The sequence below is a fragment of the Pinus tabuliformis genome, chromosome 3_2 (genome assembly GCF_031772625.1).
Source record: "Pinus tabuliformis cultivar Carrire ecotype Pingquan chromosome 3_2, CPIR1, whole genome shotgun sequence".
Taxonomy (NCBI): Eukaryota; Viridiplantae; Streptophyta; class Pinopsida; order Pinales; family Pinaceae; genus Pinus; species Pinus tabuliformis.
This window is the reverse complement of record NC_142302.1, coordinates 739047459-739059528: the sequence shown is the minus strand read 5'-3', so window position 1 is coordinate 739059528 and position 12070 is coordinate 739047459. Positions and strand designations below refer to the sequence as shown.

The 12070-nt window shown below is 40.2% G+C and overlaps 1 pseudogene; it reads right to left on the bottom strand.

The window, feature by feature from the left end:
* Positions 1-8020: 8020 nt before the first annotated feature.
* LOC149182722 (putative glycosyltransferase At5g03795 pseudogene) lies at positions 8021-9817 on the bottom strand (annotated as a pseudogene).
* Between the last annotated feature and the right edge of the window lie 2253 nt (positions 9818-12070).

Sequence of the window (12070 nt, the reverse complement as noted above, 5' to 3'; positions counted from 1 at the left end):
GGAAATTTTGCAACTCTAGGCCATCAGAACGTAGATACACCAGGGTATCAGTGTTCTTCGGCTAATGGATGGAATCAACGTCATGGCGGCGGTCGTGGCAACGGTAATCACTATAATGTACGGAATCAAGGTCGTGGCGGCGGCCGTGGCAACGGTAATCACTATGATGGATGGAATCAAGGCCGTGGCAACAATAATCAGTATAATGGATGGACTCAAGGTCGTGGCGGAGGCGGACGTGGCAACGATAATCACAATAGAAGGAACGCTGTCCCTCGAAGAATGGGTAGTAGTGGCAGGTTTGGTTATACTGGAAGTCAAAGTGACTACAGCAATGTTAACACAGATTCTGGCGGGAGAGGTAGAGGTAGTTCTGGTGGTGGCGATTAAAATGACTGTGACACTATGGGCATGCAGCTTCTGAAGTAGTGGATTTGGAAACGGGATTAAGAACGTGAGGCCAATGTTTATTCTGGATGAATGATACTATTTTTGTTTTGTGGCAGAAACAGTGACACAAGGGACAATACCAATTTCGATATGTTTGCCTATGTGAAATTTCTGAACCCCACTATTAACAATTAAAAAAATTGCAAATAAGTTTATTATAATTAGCCTCTCAAATAAAACTACAAACAATAAGATTTCAAATTTTAAATTTATACCTGTAATAATTTCAATTTCAAATTTTAAATATACATATATAATAATAATAATTTCAGTTATTATTATACATATATAAAAAGGGAATACTCCTGAAATTATTATTATACATATATAAGAAAGGAATACTACTCATGTTTATGGATCATCAGCAATATACATAAATAATATTTTCAAATTTTAGATCCGGGCAAATAATAAAAAAGGAATACTCCTCATGTTTGTGGATTATCAGCAATACAAAGTTAAAAGTTCAAAAGTAAATAATTTTATGAAATTGCAAGTTCATAATATCTATGGTATCATTAGTAATATTTAGGATCTTGCTTTGGGAATTTCTGTCTCATAAAACTAGAAAGGCTCTTTTGGAAAAAGCGTCTTAAATAGGGACTTTCCTCCAATTGTTTTGTTAGATTGTATTTTTCTAGAACATGTAACTCACTAAAAGTTAATGCATGGATTGCAATACTCTCTGTTTTCCTAGAACCTAAAGTTGAATTCAATCTAATACATATCAAACTATATGGAAAGTATGGCATGAACTATTGAATAAGATAAGAATAGGGCTCATATTGTAGAGGATTTAATGGAGTTCATCTTCTACCTATTATAGGAGTATTAGTGAACACGATAAGCAAGGATTTTCCTTATCTTCTTGTCATCATTATCATAGATTCTTGAATGGATTCCATCTTCCACCTATTGAAAGTGCACTTGAAAGTTCCCTTTTGCTAAGAGTATAACATATACATTAATTATGTAATTTTATTTGTGTTAACAAACTCCATAACAGTTGTCATGTGACTTGAAAATGTGGTTTAAATTTTAATTTGGATTCTGATATATAGAAATTTAATGCATCTTCAACTTTATTAATTATAAAAATATAAATAGTTTTAAATACAACACTATTAGTACGTGGATATTTTGTTGTGTCTGGGGATGGGATTCTACCCATAAGAAATGATATCATTCTTTAACTGAATAGGTGACTGATTCAGTTGCTTTCTAGGTCCTAGTATCTTTCTCATCTACATTCACCGCCGCTGGGTCCTTCAAGAGGGGAATGGGTCTTTTCCAGCATGTTGGTAGTCTTTGGGGAATACCGTGACAAACCCAACCATTCCAGGATCCAATATCATCCCATTTTGAAATGTCCCTTAATAATTTTTATTTCGTTATCTTTCATCCATTCAAATCAGTGGGAAGGTATGTTTCCTTCCGCAGCCCCACTCCTCGCTTGCCATCCCAAGTTGTCCACAATAAGAGGGGCATTTTCCTACACAAGCTTCCATATTTTAGATCCACGACCTATCCATTGAACTTCCTCAAGTCTTTCGATTCGGGATTTATGGAAATATTTCCTTATGAAAGCCTCAAATACCACTCTTTGGAATGAGAGATCAGCTACGATACGAGCTTGGCTCCCGGAGATATATTAACCATTAAAGGGTTCCTCATTCCCAATCTCCCCTTTTCCTTTTGAAATTGAACTACGTTCGAATTGATGAGATGGAAATTTTTGTCATTATTCTTCCCTCCTTGCCATAGAAAGTTTTGAATCATAATACTCATCTGATTTAATATAAATTTTGGAGCTAACAAAACTGAGCATGGATATATTGCAAGATAAGAGAGAACGACCTTGATCAGAATTGTTTTCCCAACCAAATTAAACCAATAAGCTCCCCAACCTACAATTTTCTTTTGGAATTTTTGCAGGACTTCCTCCCAATCTTCTTTGTTTGGGTTGCCCAGCGAAATTGGGACTCCAAGATATTTTCTGAGATAAGTCTAGGGAGGATCTGTTGGAAATAATACTCAGAGGGGGGGGGGGGTGAATCAGTATTATCAGATCAATAAAACTTTTTCAATGCTCAGAAACATATACGCTACTTCAGTTAACTGAACCAGCGTGTACACGCTACTGTGTCTAACGAAAACAGCGTATAACCAGAAAACTTATAATTCAGTTAGTTTATCTTCAGTTAAGTGCATCAGGTTATTATTCACCATATTAAAAGTAAACAGAACAGATCATCACACACAAGCCACACACATGAACACCATGATATAAGGTGGAAACCCAATGTGGGTGAAAACCATCTGCTGCAAGTCGTCTCTATCTTTCTTTAATAAGAACTTCAATTTACAATCTTTTGTACTCGTGCAGCCTTATACCAGTACGCAGGCTACAACCTGCAGAAGGCTTCAACCTTCTCTCGTTCTCCAAACTTCCTTGGAAGGGAGCTTCAACCCCCTTTGCTCTTGTACTAGCTAAGATACTAGTACGTAGGTGCAGGCCTACAATCTTCTTTCCTTCAGGTACCACTTTTCATCAATTTTCAGACTGGATACTCCTGAAGCACAACACTACAATCTGAAGACCATGATTCATTCACAAATCATTGAAGCATAAAAGAACCAATACTAGCATCATCAATCTTTGAATCACTGAACCACTGAAACCCTGTCAAACCCAGTCACCAGAACACAGAGCAGACTACAGAACTCTGCAATAACAGTCAGATCCAGCTACAACCCAAAAATCAAGCTTCAAAAGATATACACTACTACAATGAAGGCAACCCGCGTATACACGCGGTTTTACCGAAGACAACCTACGTACAGATCTAAAAATAATTTTTCATAACTTGCAGTTGTACCAGATTTCAGTTATACCCAGAACATAACATTGCGTCAGTATGCAGATCTAGAAATACGCATAATCAACCATATAAAGATAGTTCATTTCAAACCATTTGATCCCGATCTCTCCTTAGATCTTGTTCTCCATCAACCGATGAGATCTCTCCTTAGCTCAGATCAAGCAATACATCATCCACCAATAACCTGCATACTGGATCTAATACTTCATCAGATATTCAAGACTTTTTCAGATACCCTTGCCTAATGATTTCCTTCTCCTTATATAGCCTTAGCCCTTGTTCAATACCAAGAGCCAAAACCATAGAAATCCAATACCATCATCTTCAAAACTAGGGATCAACACGTCCGTCGAGACACCAAGGTCCAAAACCATAGGCACAACTTCCAAGGAATAACCGTCGTGGACCAAAGATAAGTTTTCCACATACACGCGCTTTTACTGAAGCCAACCAACGTGTACACGCGACTTGGTATATAGCAAACATGCGTATACGTGACTTGGTATATAGTGAACCTGCTTGTATACGCGACTTGGTATATAGTGAACCAACGTGCATATATTTTTCTTTCTTCATAATGGTAGACTGATCATCAATTCGTTGCTGCTGTCCTTCTGCACTATGATTTATCAGTGTGATTTTCCATCAAGGACAACACTTGTCTCATAATGCCAACAATCTCCCCCTTTGGGCTTGCTGGCAACAACACCAAATCACTCTCCCCCTTTGTCATCAAGGGCAAAGGGCTGTGCTCCCCCTGAGTACCTGCTAATATCTTTGCTTGGCTATGCTGAAACATGCTCCCTCTGACTGTAGGCAAGACTTGCAAGAGATGTTCTTCAAAATAACTGGGACTTGTACATCATAAAGGACCTTCCTATCACCAAAAGACTCAATACATACATCCATACTCCCAACCAAGAGGGGATACATCAGAAATTTACATATAGTAACCAATATTCATCCCAGGCATAGTGGGGAAACAAACATAGGCCGTTACATGACCTTGACACCATAAAGGGATATCACAAAAGAGATACATGACATAGAGACAACAAATCTAGACCAAGACTTATGAAAGTCACAAGCAACATCTGATACACCTCTTTTAGATCATCATCCAAGATTTCCTTCTGAGCTCCTTCTCTTGAAACCAACAACAGTTGTGAACTAGACCCAAAAGCATCTAAATGCCAGCAATGCTTTAATCTGCTCCCCCTGAACCTGTGCCTGCTGCTCCCCCTGAACCTGTGCCTGAAGAATTCTGGCATACCCATCTCAGACCTTCTCCGACCAGAGTCTGCCCATGCTGTTCAGAACTCCATATCCGCGACTTCTCCTGCAGAAAACTGCCTATGCACGCGGATATGCTTTCTTCAACATGCGTACACCATACACGCGACTTTCCCAGTATAAATCGGCGTATATACGCGGATATCCCTTACGTAACTTGCGTATACCAAATTTTCTGTAGAACAGACAAGCTTCAACAGCAGGATGAAGCATCAACTACTCCCAGCTTTTGTCTAAGATATTCAAAAGTTTCCCTGGGCAGTCGTTTTGTGAGAATATCAGCAACTTGTTCCTTAGAAGGAGCATACTCCAACTTGACCTTCTGCTCAAGCACTTGTTCCCGAAGAAAATGGTACTTGATTGGTATGTGCTTGGTCTTTGAGTGCATGACTGGATTCTTTGAAATGCTGATTGCACTTGTATTATCACATAAGATAGAGACCGGTGAAGTGCAAGTGATTTGAAAATCTTGCAAGGTCTGCATCATCCAAAGAAGTTGTGTGCAACAAGATGCCGCAGCCACATATTCTGCTTCAGCTGTAGAGAAGGCAATCGAGGGACAGAGTCTCAACACAAAAATGGAACTCACCACCATGTTTCGCTCGGCTATTCCTTCATCTTCTTCAGCTTGATTCTCTTATGGATCTAGTTAGGTAGCCTCAGAAGATTGAAGAACCCTAAATGGATTTGTTGAATTTGATGCACCCTCATTTCTATATGGTTTCCTATTATTGGCTTGTCCTTTTTTGTTTCCTCCCTTCTAATGTGTTTGCCATTGAAGGAAGAGGATGTATGATTGAACATGATAAGCAAGGAGTTTCCTTAACTCCTCATCATCGTTATCATAGATAGTATGGATTCCACCTTCCTTAGAAAGCACTTATGTGACACATTGCATAGCCACATCTTTTAGGTAGACAATCACACATGGCTCCCACAATTCTATATATTATATTCATAAAGCCTTATGGTGTTCTTGACTCCCTCAGTTCCAACCCCCAACTAAATACGTCCTCTAATTATGCGGTTCGAGTGAAGTCGGCCGTCCATGGTTCCGTGCCCATAAATATATATTTTATGCCAATCGTTTATTCTTTGGATGTTTTTTCGGTAACTAATGTTCTTCATGTTATCGGGATATCAGTGCCATTAACTTAACTGTGTGTTTTCCGTTGGGATATCAGTGGCTTTTGCGAATTTGTTTAAGTTGCAGAGGGAGGGAATAGGGTGCCATAATCATCATCATGGATAAATATCGAAGAGTGGAGAATTCCGGCCCCACTGTTCCCAAAAGCGAAAACGAGATTCGTATCACGGCAGCCGGGATGCTCGGGAAGTGTGTTGGATATGAAATTGCATTACTGGAAGAAAAAGGTGCATCTCACATTATCTTGAAGGGAATGGGAAGAGCAATAAGCAAGACTGTAACAATTGCAGAGATGATAAAGACGAGATTCCCTGAACTCCATCAGAATACAGAAACAGGTTCTGCTGATATAAACACTATTTGGGAACCTCTGGAAGAAGGCCTATCGACTTTGGAAATGACCAGACAGGTATCCACGATATCAATTACGCTATCTAGGACACAACTCAACACATCATCTGCAGGTTATCAATCACCTCTCCATGCTGATCAAGATCAAGTAAAGCCACTAATTCCAGGTGAGGAATATCAGCATGAGGGAGAAGATCATTCTGATGAGCTAAATCCACAAGTTTCAGGTGATGAATATGAGTATGAGCATGAGCCTGGAGAAGATTCTACACAATATAGCAGGGGCAGAGGGTGTGGGCGTGGGCATGGGCGTGGATGGGCGACGGGGGCATCAGAAGAACATGTTGCAACTCTAAGCTCTCAGAACACCACCGATACATCGGGATATCATAATCCTTCTTTAGATAACGGATGGACTCAATTTCGTGGGTGTCGCGGTGGCAGAGGCCGTGGGCGTGGATGGGCGATAGGCGGAGCAGGAAATTTTTCAACTCTAGGCCATCAGAACGTAGATACACTGGGGTATCACTGTTCTTCGGCTAATGGATGGAATCAACGTCGTGGCGGCGGCCCTGGCAACGGTAATCACTATAATGTACGGAATCAGGGTCGTGGCGGCGGCCGTGGCAACGGTAATCACTATGATGGATGGAATCAAGGCCGTGGCAACGATAATCAATATAATGTATGGACTCAAAGCCGTGGCAACGATAATCAGTATAGTGGATGGACTCATGGTCGTGGCGGAGGCGGACGTGGCAACGATAATCACAATAGAATGAACGTTGTCCCTCGAAGAATGGGTAGTAGTGGCAGGTTTGGTTATACTGGAAGTCAAAGTGACTACAACAATGTTAACACAGATTCTCGTGGGAGAGGTAGAGGTAGTTCTGGTGGTGGCGATTAAAATGACTGTGACACTATGGGCATGCAGCTTATGAAGTAGTGGATTTGGAAACGGGATTAAGAACGTCAGGCCAATGTTTATTCTGGATGAATGATACTATTTTTGTTTTGTGGCAGAAATAGTGACACAAGGCATAATACCAATTTCGATATGTTTGCATACGTGCAATTTCTGAAGCCCACTATTAACAATTAAAAAAAATTACAAATAAGTTTATTATAATTAGCCTCTCAAATAAAACTACAAACCATAAGATTTCAAATTTTAAATTTAGACCTGTAATAATTTCAATTTCAAATTTTAAATATAAATATATAATAATAATAATTTCAGTTATTATTATACATATATAGAAAGGGAATACTCCTGAAATTATTATTATACATATATAAGAAAGGAATACTCCTCATGTTTGTGGATCATCAGCAATATACATAAATAATATTTTCAAATTTTACATCCGGGCAAATAATAAAAAAGGAATACTCCTCATGCTTGTGGATTATCAGCAATACAAAGTTAAAAGTTCAAAAGTAAATAATTTTATGAAATTGCAAGTTCATAATATCTATGGTATCATTAGTAATATTTAGGATCTTGCATTGGGAATTTCTGTCTCATAAAACTGGAAAGGCTCTTTTGGAAAAAGAACTGGAAAGGCTCTTTTGGAAAAAGCGTCTTAAATAGGGACTTTCCTCCAATTGTTTTGTTAGATTGTATTTTGCTAAAACATGTAACTCACTAAAAGTTAATGCATGGATTGCAATTTTCCTAGAACCTAAAGTTGAATTCAATCTAATACATATCCAACTATGTTGGACACCTAATCCTAAAGGGTTAGTGTGGAAGCTGAAAAGACTAAGCAGTCTAAGAGACCTTGGGATCTGAATCCCAAGAGTCACGTATTGTACTATAAATGTGTATCTTATGTTAATAAAAAAAATGTACTGAATTATTTATCTTTCCTATTGTCTTGCTATCCATGTGTGTTTAACATGGTATCAAAGCCATGATGAGTGGCCTGTTTTCCCTGAGCAACTGGTCTGAGTTGCCTTGAATAGTGCTGACTAGAGCTGGCCTAGTCTTCTGTAACGCTCCATTAATTCTGCCATCCCTGCGCTGTACCTGCGCCCTGCTCTTCTGAAGCTGCATACCAAATGATGTCAGAGCCGAAACGGTAACGTTGCCTGAAACAGTGCTGAGTGAAATGCACGCTGCCTGAAGACTCCTTTTCTGAAGACTACTAGTATAATCGCTGGCTCAGTTGGAGGAGTTGCACTGATAGCAGTAGCGCCAGTGCTGAATTCAAACGCCTGGTAATGTAACCGATAGCAGTAGCGCCAGTGCTGAATTGAAACGCATGGTAATGTATGGTCTCAGAGCTAACTTATGGTAACGTATGGTATGGTAACGTAGTATCCCAATTCCGCTTGCGCGTTACTCAACAAAACTCTTCATTTTCGTTTGATTCTCCTTTTGGTGTGCGTGTCATTCAAACTGCTCCGACCTCCCTCCACTTCGCTGTGCATTTCAAATCGAATAATAGATTGATGTAGCATGTACAATCCGATACTCCGCCTTGTCCAGTAATGGCGGCATCATCGATTCTTTAATGAATTTCTTCAGTACATCACTGAAGGGGAGAACATAGCTTTTGGAAATTATGACGGGCACACATTCACTGTAAATTGCCTCCACAATTCGAGGGCTGGCCACTTCGTATCCACTTGGGCATAGGCAGTATTTGCTCTTCTTCATAAACTCATGATAAGATGATCCACTGGGGACACGCTCACTGACATGTATATCACTATCAGTGCCCTCTTTCCAATGCTTGAACAATAGGGGTCTCACAGGTCCATGATTTCCACCCGCAAAGAATGCCAAAATAGGTCTCTCCAGAGCAGATTGACCACCAACCAAGCCAGTCATTTCACCAATATATAAATTCATCTCTGGAAGTGTTACATCTTTTGTCGGATTGAATCCTTCTGAAGCATTGGCATTACACAGAACACGAATTGAATTGTTGTACAATAATGGATTTGCGCTAGATGCAATCGGTGCCCAGTCGTGGCATGACAGCATGAAATGATCGGCCCCCTGACTTTTGTTCCAAAACGAGTACTTGTTGGTAACCATGTGAATATAATCTGCCATGAAGCGTTGTAAGGGCTTGAGATCATATGAATAGGGCTTGTAAATGTAGCTCACCATCAGGGTTACGCTGAAGGGAAGAAAAAAAACATGGGCATCCTCCGGATTCGATGTCAGGAACCGATTCCCCTGTTCAAGCTCGTCAATGAACCTGCCTTCCGTCGTATAGATATTCTTACACGGCCCAATGTGTACCAGAGGCGTTTCCCCATCTCGGTATAAGAAGATCTTGAAACGCTTCCACATTTCCCAATAGCTCTGATGAAAGGCAACGACATTTTTGTAGATGTCACTAGTGGAAATGTTACCCCCGGGTGCCCCTTTCTGTTCTCCATGCAAAACCGCTCTCCTTATTGAAGCCCGAGCGCGCCTCAGGTCAATTTCCACCTTAGGAATACCACGTCTTTCTTGCTTCTCATTGACAGGGCTTCTGTTATGAGGAACTACAACAGGTGAACCGACCAAGGATGAACCATGCGAAGGCAATCCATAATTCGGTATTGCATGAGATTGTGATGAAATATACGATAACAGTAGATTAACATGATATGTGTCAAAGATGGAAAAGCTGGCGATGATTAATACCAGAACCAGGGCGAGACTCCACTTAAGGCTGCGCACTCCCTCCATAACAGCCAGTCTTCATGGCACATCGCCACCCCCCACTTATATGGGGGTAAACGCCCAAATTTCTGGAGTTAACGCTGATAGATGATTTGTAAGTCAAATTTTTTATGACTTGGCACATGCTCAAGCAGATTTTAAGAGCAGTATTGAAGCCACCTCGAAGCAGATTTGGTGTTGTCCATGGAACAATTTGAAACAACCTCTGAGTGAAGTGATTCGTGGAGAAGTGATCAGCATTGTGAAGTGAATTTGAAGCATTTTTGAAGACATTTTTGGAAGTCATTTTTTTGCAAGTTTCTTGTAGAGATTTTGGAGCAGTTTCTTGTAGAGATTTTGCATGATTTCCATAGCAGCTAGATGCTCTGAAGTTTGAAGTTGAGGATAGAGCTCATCTTCACATTTATATATTTTCTTTGCATTGGTGATGTTATGCTCCAGTTCATTCTTGAAACGAACTGTGGACTGTTGATTTACTAGGTGCCCAATTGTACCAATGTTTAATGTAGCTTGACGAGAAATGTTTATTGTAGTTTAACTTGTTAACATCCAGCTTACTCAAGTCCTGCTCCATCAACCATTTTCGCGACATTGTTGCCACTTGATAAGCCCTTACAATATCTTGTAGTAAGAGTACAATATTATTTTTCTGTTGCTGTTGCCTCAGTTGTGTTTTTTTAAGTGACATTGAAGAAAAATGGCCAGACTTGAAGATGCATTAAAGTTATTGAATATCCTAATTCATTCCACTGTTGATGAGATGGTCAAAGTTAACAAAGAAACTCTCTTTTACATCCAAACCTCTCTGCAAACTGCACATGAGAATATTGAGTTTTTGCAGCTTGAAACAAAGCTACAACAGGAAGAATTACAGCAGTGGAGTCATCATTCTGAACCTGTTTCTATTCAAAACAATGAAACAGACTTCCATGAACAGCAAATCAATAATGTTACAGTTCATTCAAATAAAGCAGCAGTTGTATATGCAGATGCAGAAACTCAATCTGCACTTCCCAAGCCCATCATCAGACCTTGGGAACAGCTTGTCCACAACAAGAACAGAACTAGTCTTGGATATGACAAGGACTTGTCCTTTCATATTCCAGACTATGCCAAGCCCATTCAGTTTCAGAGTGCTAGATTCATTTATGACAGTTCACCTGCTCCTCATGACAGTTCAGCTTCAGCTGTTCCAGACTCTGCCCCTCTTCCACAACAACACCAACAGCAACAACAACAAAAAAAACAACAGATTGTAAAATGCCAACACTGTGACCGAGTTGGCCATTTGAAAGATCACTGTTTTGATCTTCATCCATGTAAGCACTGTCATAAAACCACTCATTCTTCAAACAGATGCTTCAGAAACAAACATCCTGCAAGAACAAAGATTCATCTAGGATGGATCGCTTCTTAGCAATGGGCATCAACAGCCAAGAAGATATTCAAAACACATGTCAGAACTTGTTCCAGAATATTGAACAGTCTTGCAGTTGAGTTTTCTCCATCTTCTCACCTTTTATCTGACAGGGGGGGAACTGATGGTCATCTACAAGCTTCAAAGTCACATCAAGCGAGCCTAAGCCACAACCTGCCACACCAGTTTCAGAGTTGTAGCCAGAGACAAAGATGCCTGAACATGCCTTCAGTTGGCAATCTCGGACACTTCCTCTAGCAGAAGACTCCAGCTTCTTGCCAGTTTTGGAAGAGTTCCAGGAATTACAGAGTTGTTGGTCATCCTTAAACCATCACAGATTGAGAACACTTCCTCTAGCAGAAGACACCAGCTTCTTGCCAGTTTTGGAAGAGTTCAGGAATTGCATTAAGCATTCCAGAGTTTTTGGTCATCCTTAAACCATCACAGGTTGAGACTTCCCTTTACAGGTTGAAGTTTTACCTTTTATGCGGGGTGAGACCTCCCTTTTATGGTTGAAGGTTTCCCTCTTTGAAACAATAGGATAACTTCCTCTAGCAGAAAACTTCAGTTTCTTTCCAGTTTTGGAAGAGTTCCGGGAACTGCACTAAGCGTTCCAGTGTTGGTGGTCATCCTTAAACCACCGCCCTTTTTTACCAACATTTCATAGAGCACATTCAGCCTAGTGCTGCCATGCATTTTTTACACATTTTGTATTACAGCTCTCTTCTTGGACTCATACATAACCCTTCGGATTAAGGGGGGGAATGTTGGACACCTAATCCTAAAGGGTTAGTGTGGAAGCTGAAAAGACTAAGCAGTCCAAGAGACCTTGGGATCTGAAT